Below are 14,958 nucleotides of genomic sequence, written 5' to 3'. Positions count from 1 at the left end.
CTTTTCCAGTAGCTGTACTGGCCACAAATGCATCCCAATTCTTCAGGGCAAATCAAACATTAAACACTATTGCTTTTAAACCCTGTACTGTAGTTACAAATGTGCACTCACCAGAGCTGCCTTCTCCAGCTTCAGGGTCGGGGATCCCACCTTGGGAGGGTATTGGCTCCAGGGTGATGAAAAGGTCCTGGCTGCCGGGGAGATCGGATTCACTGCTTGCCTGCTGCGCATTCTCCTCCTCCTCCTCTTCCTCATCCACAAAATCCTCCTCCCTGTTGCGTGAGACTCCCTCCTTGCAGGTGTCCACGAACAGTGGTGGGGTAGTGGTAGGGCCCCCCCCAGAATGCCATGCAGCTGATCATAGAAGCAGCGTGTATGGGGCTCTGACCCGGAGCGACCGTTTGCCTCCTCTGTCTTTTGGTAGCTTGCCTGAGCTCCTTGACTTTCACGTGGCACTGTTGTGTGTCCCTGTTGTAGCCTCTCTCCACCATGCCCTGTGCAATTTTGAATATGTATAATATTAGTATATGAATATATACTATTCATATATATTAGCATGTCTTCTTTTTGATCAGAGTTCGGCCTGCACAGATTCTTCTCCCCATACAGCAATCAGATCCAGTGTCTCCCTTTTGGTCCATGCTGGAGCTTGTTTGCGATTGTGCGGGGACTACATGGTCACCTGTGCTGATGAGCTCACCATGCTGACCAAACAGGAAATGAAATTCAAAATTTCCCGGGGCTTTTCCTGTGTACCTGACTAGTGCATTGGAGTTCAAAGTGCTGTCCAGAGCAGTCACATTGGAGCACTCTGGGATAGCTTCCGGAGGCCAATACCGTCGAATTGCGTCTGCATTACCCCAAATTTGACCCAGCAAGGTCAATTTTAGTGCTACTCCCCTCACCAGGGAGGAATACAGAAGTCGATTTTAAGAGCCCTTTAGGTCGACAGAACAGGGCTGGTTGTGTAGACTCATTCATTTTAAATTTGACCTAACCACGTAGTGTAGACCAGGGCTAACTAAACCATACAACAAAAACTAAAAGGGCCTAATTTGTAATGCATATGGGAAACAGGATCCCATAGTCCCAGAGGGTCATTCCTTTCTGCTTATTCAAAAAGGGTGTCCGGCAGGATGGAATCAAATTATACATTAATTCTTATAGTACAATTATAAAATCCTGCTCCTATACTAGCCCCTTAAGAATCTGTAGTTTGCTTGTATCATCTCTTAGGGTGACGATCTGCTGTTCATATCCAGTAGTATATTAAGCTTGGATTGTGTTTTTGTTTATTTGTTAGGTAATCTTCTTTGATCTGTTTGCTTATAATCACTTAAAATCTATCTTTTGTAGTTTATAAACTTGTTTTTGCTGTGTCTAAAACCAGTGTATGGGAGTCATAACTTGGGGCAGAAGCTGTTGTGTATTCTTCTCCATATTGAGGGAGGGGATGAATTTCATGAGCTTAAGCTGTGCAGCGCAAGACGGTATAATTTTAGGTTTACACTCCAGAGGGGGTGCGTGCCTGAGTAGCTGGGAAGTTCCCTATCTGGAACTTCCCTATGCAGGGCTGGTCACAGCATCTGCATGTAACTGCAGCGGGATGTGTCCCTACCTGTATGTGGGCTGGGCAGCTCGTCACAGCAGTACACTGGAAAGGGATCCCAGGTTGGTGGGTCAGGGGAGCTTAGTGGTACCCCAGTTCCAGGTGGCACCCTAGGGGGAACCTGTCCCAGGTCCAGGTTGCAAATTTTCAACACTTCCCCTGTGTTCTTGAACATAGTGTTCAGATTCACCGTTTATTCTGTGTATCATTGATCTGTATATCCCCATCATTTGGTAAGATCTGCTCCAGATCTGAAATTGGCAGTGTAGTCTTATCTGTAATTATTCTAATGATGATATTTTGACAATGGTATAAGATTCCTAGCAGAAAAGGCCAGATAAAACATGATCCAAGAAAGAGATATCCCCATATTTTCTTCTCAGGACATGGGCATTCTTCACACCACTTGTCAGTTGCTGGCTGTGTGTGTGTTCTGTCTGGGTACTGCACCAGCTCTGTGCAGATAGCTGAGGCAGCAAACCTCAATCAAACTGCCCAAGATGACCCCAGACTCAGGTCAGTGGCGGCAAAGGTGCTCGGCCCGTTTTACTACCGACAAGGCACGGTATTAGTGCCCTATACGTGCATCAGGTACACTTAATACATGTATGCCCATGACAATGGACCCAGCTCAGTGAGTGGCAGGACTTTCCAATCCTCCCCAGGGCGGACAAAGGGTTAAGGCGAGGCATCCCACCATTTACAGATTGAGATAAACAATCTGGGATAAACAACTTATGTACCTCCTAACATGACATATTTGTTACCTCCCCTTGTAACTCTCTCCTGGTGCTTCAGACCAACCATCCCATTTCAGCACCTGTCTTTGTACTTTTTCTCCTCATGTTTCAGGCAAAACATCACTATTCATCACTTCTATCAAATTGTCTGATCCTCTGCTAGGTTGGGGTGTTCTTGTCCTAGCTTGCTGGAATGTGTTTACACATTGTGTTTTAGCAATGTTAGCAATACCAGTGCCAAGTTCATATATCGGACAGTGAACTTGCAGGCAAGCATCTGCTTTATGACAAGGCCTAACTCTTGCTCATAGCATAACTTTTGCCAACTTTGGTTCAGGCCTTAGGTCTTGCACCAGGCCCAGGCTTTCTACTACAACACTCAGAAACAGCAAGATCTCTTCTAAAAGAAATTCTGTCCTCTCCCCCAACCCCCCAAAATGCAGTCTTTCCAAAACTTGAGCTAGGAGCAGCTAGTGATTAGAGTTTTTATTAGGAAAAAACATTCTAAATACCTTAGAAAACCTGAGGACGGACAGATACAAGGGTGGTGGTTGCAACAGTGAGAGTTATTACTGAAGGCAAAAAGGATGAATTCTGATTTCATTTATATAATGTGTATTCACTGAAGTAAATTGTACTTGGACTTTCAGAAAGCCTTTGACAATCCCTCACCAAAGGTGCTTAAGCAAAGTAAGCGGTCATGGGATAAGAGGAAAGGTCCTCTCATTTATCAATACCTGGTTAAAAGATAGGAAACGAAGTGTAGGAATAAATGGTCAGTTTTCACAGTAGACAGAGGTAAATAGTGAGGTCCCCCAAAGATCTGCACAGGGACCTGTGCTGTTCAACATATTCATAAACTATCAGAAAAATGGGTAAACAGTGAGGAGCTAATGTTTGCAGATGATACAAAAATAGTTAAGTCCAAAGCTGACTGTGAAGAGTTACAAAGAGATCTCACAAAACTGGGTGGCTGGGCAACAAAACGGCAGATGCAATTCCGTGTTGATAAATGCAAAGTAATGCACATTGAAAAATGTAATCCCATCTATACATACAAAATGAAGGGGTCTCAATTAGCTGTTACTACTCAAGAAAGATCTTGGAGTCATTATGGATAATTCCTTGAAAAATATCTGCTCAAGGTGCAGGAGCAGTCAAAAAAGCTAAGAGAACGTTAGGACTGTTAGGAAAGATAATAAGACAGTAAGTATCACAATGCCACTATATAAATCCATTGTACGCCCCATCTCAAAAAGAGATATATTAGGATTGGAAAAGGTACAGAGACGGGCAACAAAAGTGATTAGGGGTATGGAACAGCTTCCATACAAGGAAAGATTAAAAAGACTGGGACCATTCAGCTTGGAAAAGAGATGAGTAAGGGGGGAATATGATAACTGTCTTTTAAATCATGAATGGTGTGGAGAAAAGGTGTTATTTATCCTTTCCCATAACACAAGAACCAGGGGTCACCTGATTAACTTAATAGGCAGCAGGTTTAAAACAAACAAAAGAAAAGTACTTCACACATCGCAGAGTCAACCTGTGGAACTTATGGCCAGCAGATGTTGTGGATGCTAAAAGTATAACTGGGTTAAAAAAAGAATTAGGTAAGTTCATGGAGGATAAGTCCACCAATGGCTATTAGCCAAAATGGCTAAGCCTCTAACTGCCAGATGCTGAGATCGATCACTTGATAATTGCACTGTTCTGCTCATTCCTTCTGAAGCATCTGGCATTTGCCACTGTCCGAAGACAGGATGTTGGGCTAGATGGGCCATTGGTCTGACCCAGTATGGCCGTTCATACGAGTTACTCTGGATTTGCATTGTTGTAACTGAGATGAAAATCAGGCCTAAATAATGTGAGGACGGAGATAGGGCCAAATTCTCCTCTCAATTAGCCTGGTTTCACACTGGTGTAACTAATTACTTTAGTGCAGAGATACTTCAAAGACATCAAGCTGTTCCCTACCCTCTTATTTCCCTCACCTGCACCCCACTCCTTGCTGCTTTGTTTCATGTTTCTTTTTCCTAAATTAAATAGATGGAGTCTCAGCTACTGTAAGCTTTAATATGTAGTGCACATATTTCCTCCCAGGTGGCTGATGCTAGAGCTTTGAAGGGTTTGTGATTCTTAGTTAAGGACTCCATCACTTGCCAAGCAGGTCAGACAGCAGGGTCTACAGGAACTGACTTTTAAAAAAATATTCTAGAAAGGTTTAGCAATTGTTTTTAGATGAGCCTAAAATCAAATACCATTTTTCCTTTTCTTTGGAAGTTACTGGACTTAAGTTGTTTAACATCTCTGTTCTTTAACCTCCCCCTCACTTCCCCGATTAATACTTTTAATTTCAGGAGACAATTACGATTCAGAAGGATTATTGGAAACCCCTTCTCTTCCAAGGGGTGATATGCACCTCTCAATTCTTGTCGAGTCAAAGAAAGATGGAGCCATCCTGAAGTGCAAGACCCCAGAAGAAAGCACAGACCAGAAAAAGAACAGGCTGACAAACTAGCCTTAAGGGAAGCAAGTACCTTTGTGTGGACCATTCCAGAAACATGCTAAACCTGAAAGAGAATAGTAATGAGATCTGTAGAGAGAAATAACATCAGGGGGTATCCATGTTAGTCCATATCCACAAAAACAACAAGGAGTCTGGTGGCACCTTAAAGACTAACAGACTTATTTGGGCATAAGCTTTCATGGGTAAAAAACCCTGCTTCTTCAGATGCATGGAGTGAAAATTACAGATGCAGGCATATATTGACACAAGAAGAGAATGTGTCAGTACCTGCATCTGCAATTTTCACTCCATGCATCTGAAGAAGTGGGTTTTTTACCCATGAAAGCTTATGCCCAAATAAATCTGTTAGTCTTTAAGGTGCCACTGGACTCCTTGTTTTTGCGGGAGAAAGAAACCCTCCCTAAACACAGGGAATTTTGCAAACCCTCTCTTCAAGTCTACCTAGCTTGACTACTGGTACCTGTGATTTCTAAAGAAAAATCAAGCATAACTTCTATTAATCTTGTACATTAAGAAGTTCATCCTAGCTAGGATATGTAGAATGAACCTAAACTTTGTCTCTCAGAAGTTCTGTTCTTCTGATGAAAGTCTAATGCTAGCAATCATATAACTTTGTCTTGTAATCTTGTCAGATTTCACAAATAAGGCCTGATCAAATCTTGATTTAGAGACTGCCAAGAAAAAACAAAACCCCAGGGTATTGCAAAAAGTGGTGTTACCATTCTTATTACTAAGTCCCAATTGAATTAATGTCCACTTTAGTGCTGGATTTGGCAGGGATGGAATGTCTTTCAGTTTAGTTTTACATTTAAGGTCCTGACCACTTGATGTTATTAAAGATCAGCTAGCACATTTCCCATGAGCCAATATTACTCCTGGCCAAATTCCCACTTGGATAATTACAGTCTGCCTATCTACACTTACCATGCAGTTTCAGTTGGACATGCTGTTCTATCGTTATTCACTTGCTATTGCGTTGTTGAAGAACTTCTTCATTCCACTCCAGTGGCAATTCACCAAAACATGCTTTACAGGTTCTGTACAGAGGAAAGACCCTATATACCGGTAAGTTGTAAGAACTGGTTGTTAGCAGTAACAGTTCTAAGTAACTACTGTGTGAAAGGTAGTTGTATGAGTTTTATTTTAATATAAACAATATGTGAACCTAACACCTTTACCAAGTTTGTAACCAGGTTGCATCATGACTGATTTCACATATAGTTCATGACCATATGATATTAACACCTGAATCCTAAGAAGAGTGGGGGCTGTGAAGGATCCCCAAGGTGCAGCCTGGGACTGTGGGACCACTGTGCCCCCTGAACTTTCCCCAGCTTGGGCTGTCTCTCACATTGCCTTGCTAGTGACCAGCAGCAAACCCCTCCAGGTGCTGTGATCACTCAGCACAACAGCATGTGGAGCCCCACACCCAGCTAGATTGCATGAATGCTCCCAGAGCCACTCATGAATCACGCAGAGAAAGGCACCAGCCAAATCCCCCCAGCTCCCAGCACTGCACCTCAGGAATATACCGTCTTGCACTGTTCAAGACAAGCAATGCAGATTTATTAATAGGTTCACCACTTCATCAATGGAAAGTGGCTATACACCAGCTTTTGCAAAACCCGAGCAGATTTGCCACACACATCATACAAACTTACTGGTAAAGATAAACAGTTAAACAAATTTATTGACTACAAAAGATAGATTTTTAAGTGATAGGCAAAGAGTCAGAGTTAGTTACCAAAAGAAATAAAAAATAAGCATGCAGTCTAAACTCTCATCCCTATTAGACTGGGCAACAACTAGATTAAGCAATTTTTCTCACCCCACTGGATATTGCAGTTCATAGTACACAGATTTCACCCTTGAAATCTGGGCCAGTCCCTTCCGTTCAAGTCTTCAGAGCGTCCTTCTTGCTTGCAGCATAGATGGGTGAAGGAGAAAGGCCCAGCATGTGGGCACTGTGTCTGTTTTATACCCTCGGTCCTGTGTGCTTGGGGAGCACAAGTCTGGGCATGCCTAGGGGCATTTCTGAGACTCCAGGCAAGGTTGAGCAATTCCCCTGGGGTGGCCTCATGCAGGTGACAGGTTTCAGAGTAACAGCCGTGTTAGTCTGTATTCACAAAAAGAAAAGGAGTACTTGTGGCACCTTAGAGACTAACCCATTTATTTGAGCATGAGCTTTCGTGAAGCATCCGATGAAGTGAGCTGTAGCTCACGAAAGCTCATGCTCAAATAAATTGGTTAGTCTCTAAGGTGCCACAAGTACTCCTTTTCTTCATGCAGGTGAGTCATTGCATTGTAGCTCCCTTGCTAGACAATGGCTGTTGATGGGTTGTTTGATACCACACCTGGGCATTAGTTACTTTCCTTGCTGTTGCCTCTGGGGAGCTAATATCTGGCTGATTCCCCAATTTGCAGCATATTTTAGTGACAACCATACAACACAATTCTCATAACTTCATATGCATTAATGATATACATATATGGGTAAAGAAATGACTTTCAGAAGATCATAGCCTTTCTCCTGATACCTTACAAGGCATGCTTTATATGTAAGATCACAATGATATAAAAATGAGGAATATGGAAGTTACAAGACGCTCCCCCAAGGTACAGTATGTCACACCTCCCCCCTTAGTCAGTGGCTATCTCGAAGGCAGTTTGTGTTATACTTCTTTTGGCATCCAGCCATCAAGGCCATGAGGCGACATGCCTCAGTTTCCCCTTTACACAGCAAACCAGGTTTATTATGGTTTCTCTGCTGTGATAAGCTTTAAGTCTGTTTACAGATATTAACTGAGAAGTAGCATTAGTATAAGGTTTAACATCAGTATCAAAATTCTTATCCCAATACTTAACATTAATACCAAAATTTTTATCACAGATGGGTGTTTACAAGTATCATACCACACCCTTTGTTCAGAGAGTCTGGTTTGAGGTTGGTTTGTTCATTGCCCATGGTGTCCTTTGACTCTCTCCCATGTAATCAATTACTGACTTTTCTTTCCCGCCAGTGTCCCCCTCTGCCTGGTTTCTTACTTTAATCATGTTTCTGGGATTTTGGTACCTCAGGGTCTGATAAGACAGGAGTTTAGGGGGATCCTGCATATAGGCTGGCTCTTTGGGGAGCTGTCTTTCAAGCCCAGGACTGTACATATGCAAAAAATCCAGTTCCTTTTTGAGGTTACTCTGTGTTTTCCCCTCCCAGCACTGAGTTCTTCCCTGCCCCCTAGAGGGCTGTGATCTGTGCTAGGTTTGTTTACCCTTTGATCAGATGCACCTTTTTACAGCAGCTTTCCCATAACCGCTCTCTGTGTCTCACCAGCCTGGGGGAAGACACCCCCTTTTCTGCCAGTTGGGTCATTTGCATTCTCACAAACCACCACCTGGCAATTTCCTGGTCTCAACTCCTCTGCTATCACAGGCATCGGAGCTGCACTGCTGGCAGCTAACAGCTGGGACAATTCTCTCCCTGACAGGCATTATACCCCTCATCCCTTGCCTGATGTGGTGTTGCCTCCGGATACAGTGCAGGAGCTGGGCTCAACCACACCCACACCTGGAAGCATGTGGCTTCCCCCTGTTGTAGAGGAATCAAAAAGGCTCTCCCCCATTCCCTCAGCAGTTTGAAACCTTATCCTTTCACTCGGAGGTCCCAGCATAAGACTCCCTCCCGCTGCAGGCAAATACTTTAACCTGAGCTACACAAAATAAAATCATTACCAAAAAACAGGGACACTTCCTAGTTGACAATTACCCCCCCAGTCAAAACACTTTCCAAACTTTCCCACACCACATGGATTTAGCTAGTGGTTCGAGAAATCCGCTTTTGCCCACCCCCACAATCTCGGCCATTTGGCCAGGTAATATACTAGCCTTTGGGACCATGGTCTTCTTAACCAGAGAAATCCGGGGCCCTGTATCCTTCTGCCCCAAGTACTCCCTGCCATTAATTCTGACAACCTTAACGTGCGCCATATCTGGTTCTGCAGAGGCTAATCTCACAAAACCAGTATGATAGGTTTCAATTGCTTGAGGGGGGGTGGGGGGTTCTGTGTTGAGGACAGCAGAACTAACATGAGCTATTCATTGCCTGCTTCCTCTGAGCACAGGGCATTTATTCCTCAGATGATCAGTGAATTACACTGATCGCACATTTTGGGCTCTTCTGCTTTTACAGGAGATTTGGGATGAGGGTTAGAGGAATGATTTGGGAGAGGTGAGTACCCAGCATCCCAGCCACCCTCTTTGTTGCTAGGAATAAAATGGGATCTTCCCGTCTCACCAGCTTTAAACACCTCTTTCAGGGGTTTGTTTTCAATAGATGGCTGGGTCTGTTCAAAGGCAACAGCTAGAGATGCCATCTCATCCACAGACTTTACATCTTTGTCCCATAGATACTGCTTTACATCCACCTTACATATACCTAGGAAATGCTCTTGAGCAGCAAGATACAAGCTTTGAGGGAATGTTGGAACACGTTTGCCCCTTACCCATTTTCCCATCCATTCTTTTATTTTGTTCACATATTCCCCATTACTCCATACCAATATCCCTCTTAAGGTCCCTAAAATTTAACTCTGTGTTTCAGGTGTAATCTGAAACCTTTGTAAAACTGTTTTTGAATTTACAGTAGTCTAAAGCATCCTCAATAGGCATTTCACCGAATACACTCAGAGCTTTACCAGGGATTTCGTGCACTGCATACAACCTTTCAAAGGTGACCAGATATTCAGCAATATCATCTGCCTCATTGTATGCAGGACATAAATGGTCCCAACTGTGGATTTTTGGCGTGACGGAAATCGCTGGGGTTGGTGGATGCTCGTTCTGCTTCTCTAGCAGATTCAGTTGGTGTTTTTGCTTTCTTTCTTTCCGCTTCTCGTTTATCTCCCATTATTTCAGTTCCAATGGTCTCTGGTGCTCTCTCTCTTTCTGCAACCTGCAGTCTAAAAAGCTCCAACTTTGAATGACTTCACTGCTTTCAGTCATTTTCCTGCTTTTCTGCCTACTTCCCTTTCCCAAAATAAGCAAACAGAAAACAACAAACCGGTAGCCTCCTCCTGATTGTCCTTAGCCACCACACTTAAAATCTTTATAGCAGTGTATGAAACGCAAATCTTGTTCAATACAAGCAGCTGTGTATTTCACCCTGCTTGCTGCACCACTGAGATGGGATCCTGGGGTGCAGACTGTGACTGTGGGACTGTTGTGCCTCCTTAACTCTCCCCAGCCTGGGCTGTCTCACACAACGCCGGATACCTTACAAGGCATGCTTTATATGCAAGATCACAATTATATAAAAATGAGGAATATGGGGGTTGTTCGAGTGATTGTTCATGTCCATTCCATATTAGGAGTGTGTGCTCGCCCCATGCACTGGTGCCGGATGTTTTTCCCTTAGCAGTATCTGTAAGGGACCAGCTCTGGTGCCCTCTGGAGTGGCGCCCACCTGGTGTGGTATAAAGGGCGCCACCAGCTCCCCCCACCCTCAGTTCCTTTTTGCCACCAGTGACGGTGCTGCAACTTCTGCTTCGCCTAGCTTGTGCTTAGTTCACGGTCTCATGAACATTTCTTTGTAAAATAGTTGTATATAGTTTAGTATTTACCCTTAGTATTAGTTCTAGTTAGTTGGCCCCGGATGGGACTCAGCCTAGGGATGGGGCATGCCCCGATCGCCAGGCTTTGAAACCATGCGATCGTTGTAAGCAGCCTATGCCCATCAGCAACCCACACGTTAGCAATTTAAGGGGTCTAGGAGAAGGACACGTAAGCGACAAGTTTCGCATCTGCAAGTCGTTCAAACCCAGAACGAAAAACGAGAGACATCCATCTCAGGGCACTCCTGATGGAGTGGGCGCTGATCCTAGGACCAGAGCAAAGGTCTGACTCGGCCCCGAGCACCACAGTATCAGTATGGAGCGCCCCGCCGGTGCTGTTTACGAGCCGGCACTGATTCTCTCTCCCCCCCCTGCTCCCCGTCCAAGAAGCCCAAGAGATAGACGAGGGGAAGATCTTCCACTTCCCGTAAGGGAAAGGAGGGGCCAGAGGAGAGCCAAGATCTGCGCTGGGTTGCTCGACACCTCCGTCAGGGAGTTGGGCCCCAGCTCATGTTGAGCAGTCAAGCCCCTCCCTTACTATGCCTGCCCCAGCGGACAGCGACAAGGGGCTCTGTCAACTCAAAGTCCCGTCGATGCCCAAGGCCCTGCAAGAAGTGCAGGAGATCCTGATGGTGAACCTGCCTTGGGACCATTCTGAGTGTCCCTGCCTCAGCAGCACCACTCCCCATTGCGGGGGACATCCCGCTAGCGCTTGCCTACATGGAGCCGTCAAGCCTCGGACTTTGGGAGGCAGACTCAGAGAAGCCCTCTTCGGACTCCAGACCCTGGGCACCGACAGCGGGATTCGAGGTGGCGCAGACCTGCAGAGGCATGCGTCCCTGGTATGAGCGTCGAGACCGACCCATCGGGTCTCCAATGTCTCAGCACCAGTCGTGCAACTAATCGACAAAATGGGGTCACCAGTCACTCGCCCCCCTGCACCCATCACCAACACATGAATCCCCTCGATCAGGGAGATTCTATCGACAACCAGCCTGCTCCGACTCCTGGTCCCGCTCTAGGGGATACAGGTCAAGCAGCATGAGGTGTAGATCGCCAGTCTACCAACGCAGATCGGCCCAACGCTGAAAATCCCCAGGGTCCCACAGGAGGAACTCGTTCCAGACAGGTCGGCATCGAAGCACAGCGACTGGCACTGCAGTGAGGCGTCTGTTCCACTTACGACTCCGGTGCGGATCAGGAGTCCCTGGTAGCAGGATAGGCCCCATCAACCTCATCGGCGCTGCAACTGACCCCATGGCCTCCAGGCCAATAGTAGGCAGCGTAGTACCCTGGAATCCATGGGAGTTTACCCAGCCTTCCCAGGCTGCCCGATCAGTGGCGGGGACCTCAGATAGGCCATCAGCTGCACATCCCCCCCCTTCTGCCAGAGGTGGAGGTCCCAGAGGGGAAGACCCCCCCAGGCCCATGTGGACCTAGGGGAGCAGCCAGTTGGACCATCAGGGGAAGTGGTGGAACCCTTGGTGCTGGTTTCATCCTCATCATCGCCAGACAAAGCGATTATGGGTCCCCCTCACCCAGTTCTGCAAGATGACGCCAAGGCTCATCAGGAGTTTTGAAGAGGGTCGCCTCTAACCTAGGACTCCAGGCAAAGGAACTTGAGAATCCATCAGATACACTGTTTGACATCCTTTGCTTCATGGCACCTGTTAGGGTGGCTTTACCCCTACGTGAGGGTGTATCGAAAGTAATTAATGCCCTATGGCAAGCCCCCTCCTCCCTGCCACCCATCTCAAAAAGGGCTGAGAGCAAATATTTTGTGCCAGCTGAAGGCCATGAGTATCTCTATACTCACCCGGCCCCAAACTCCCTCGTAGTGGAGGCCGTTAACCAGAGGGAGAGGCAGGGTCAACCTGGGGCTATGCCCAAGAATAAATACTCTAAGAGACTGGATCTGTTTGGGCGAAAAATGTATTAGTCTTCCAGCCTTCATTTGAGAGTGGCCAACCACCAAGCCCTCCTTGGCTGCTATGACTACAATATGTGGCAGTCTATGGCCAAATTTGAGGTCTTGCTACCTGAAGGGTCCAAGCAAGAGTCCTTCCTGGCGCACATCCCTATCCAGGACATCTGTAGAGCTGCAACATGGTCCTCGATTCACAAGCTTTCCTCTCATTATGCCATCACCCAACAGGCCAGAGACAGACACTGGGTTCAGCAGGGCTGTGTTGCAATCTACACATCCGTGAACTCCTACCCACCTCCAGGTGCACTGGTTTTGAGTCACCTAATATGGAATGGACGTGAACAAGTATTCCAAGAACAGAGTGTTACCGTTTCCGTAACTGGTGTTCTTCAAGATGTGTGGCTCATGTCCATTCCACAAACCGCCCTCCTTCCTCACTGTCAGAGTTTCCGGCAAGAAGGAACTGAGGGTGGGGGGAGCCAGCGCCACTCCAGAGGGCACCAGAGCTGGTCCCTTACAGATACTGCTTAGAGAAAAACTTCCAGCACCGGTGCATGTGGCGAGCACACACACCTAATATGAAATGGACATGAGCAACACATCTCAAAGAACACCAGTTACAGAAAAGGTAACTGTCTTTTACAAGACACTCCCACAACGTATTGTATGTAACAGGGTGTTCCATGTTCAGTCTTGCCCATGAACAGGACTGCAAACAAGTTCTATAAGGTTTCTTCTGCAGAGTGGAGAAATCTTACACAGTCCTATGTCCTTTGTTTCTCCAAAGATGTCGTCTCCAAGAGCACAGCATCACATGAAAAAATATCCACAATCCTCTGTCTATAGCACCGGCCACTGAAGGAATATGGAAAGACTTTCCCAGTCTCTATTGATGCAACCATGCAGTGTAGTATGGTGGGTGTGGATGAGTCAACAACATACAGACAGATGCCCTAGGAAAATGATGTTTGGATATGCTGAACTTTAGTGGTTTTTACACTAAATACATAGCAACCATGTTCAGTGCGACCAGATTCTGATATGCTACAGTTCAACACATGGTCCACAGTGGCAAACAGTTATTGATTTTCCATGTTCCTGACTCTGATTCAATTTTCTAAATGCTTCACAGAGTCTGCTACCAAGCCAACCTTCATAGCTTTTGTCTGGATGAGTGTGTTCTGCAATGTACTGTAAGTAGGTTTGGAAGGACCAGATTTTTATTGGTAAATGTCTGTAAAAGTCATACACACAATTCGATGAGAAAATATTTCCATAGATAACTAAGTGTACAATTTAGTCACAGATTCCGTGACTTTACTGGACCTCCGGTGACTTCTTCCACTTCAGCTGTCACCAACTGAAACCAGGGCTGGAGGCGGGAATGAGCACCCCTGCCCTACAACTGGGCTTGGATGGCTGGAACCAGGACCCTGCAGTCACTGCCCTGCCGTTTGAGGGTGGAGAGGGGATGGACACACACTACAGCAGGGCTGTGTGACCCTGTCCAGCAGCTGCGGCCAACTCTAGAGTGGGGGCTGTGTGCACCCCCGCTGGTTCCAGCCAGAGCTTGGCAGGGGCTACAGCAAGGGCCACAAACCCCTGTCCTGCAGCTGCGGCCAGCTCCGGAGCAGGGACGGCACGCCGCCCATGGCTGTGCCCCAGCCCTACGACTTCAGCTGAGGTCTGGAGCGTGGACCGTGCACCCCCACCCAGTGGCTGCAGCAGGGGCCATGTGCCCCCCTTGCGGCTTCCCAAGGCTGCGGCTGTGAGGTGGCAGGGGCTGCAGCCGGGGCCGTATACCCCTGTTCTGCAACTGCGGCCAGCTCCAGAGTGGGGGGGGACATGAGCCCCCCCGTGGCTGTGCCCCCCACTGGAGCCACGGCTGTGCCCCCACCATGGTGGGGGGGCTCAGCCTGTCAGTCCTCCCTTCCCCCATGAGACTTCACTCCTCCCTGCTGCCCCCCTGGTTATTTTTAGTAAAGTCACGGACAGGTCACGGGCTCTGTGAATTTTTGTTTATTGCCTGTGACCTGTTCGTGACTTTTACTAAAAATAACTGACAAAATCTTAGCCTTAATGATAACAGAAACTTATAAATGGGCAAAGTAAGAAAAATGCTGCTTGAAAACCTATTGGAGTTTGATTTATGGTTATTTATTTTGTATATTTTGACTATTTGTATTTTCATGGTTATAAAGCTTTAACTTTTTAAATCTGTTTTTAATCATTAAATAATCACTGTCTGACCTGCCTCCTATTGTCCAACCCCCCCATCCCCACAAATTTCCTGCAACTGTGAAAATTTAAATAGAAAAAAATGCTTAAAAATAGATATTGGCCAGTGACGTTACTTAAATATATATACATCAAATTCTGCCAAGTCTAACCATAAGCCACTATTAAGACTATGTACTCCACACACTTTTTTCACAGTAATTGATTTCACAGATTTCTCAGCATAGAAGATAATTCCTAGATGGAGTCAACTAGCAACATGTCTTGCTTACTTGTTTAAGTATTTCTCAGACAGCATTTCTTGCAAC

Source organism: Lepidochelys kempii, chromosome 3, assembly GCF_965140265.1.
Source record: "Lepidochelys kempii isolate rLepKem1 chromosome 3, rLepKem1.hap2, whole genome shotgun sequence".
NCBI classification, from domain to species: Eukaryota; Metazoa; Chordata; order Testudines; family Cheloniidae; genus Lepidochelys; species Lepidochelys kempii.
Note: the sequence above shows the minus strand (reverse complement) of the source record.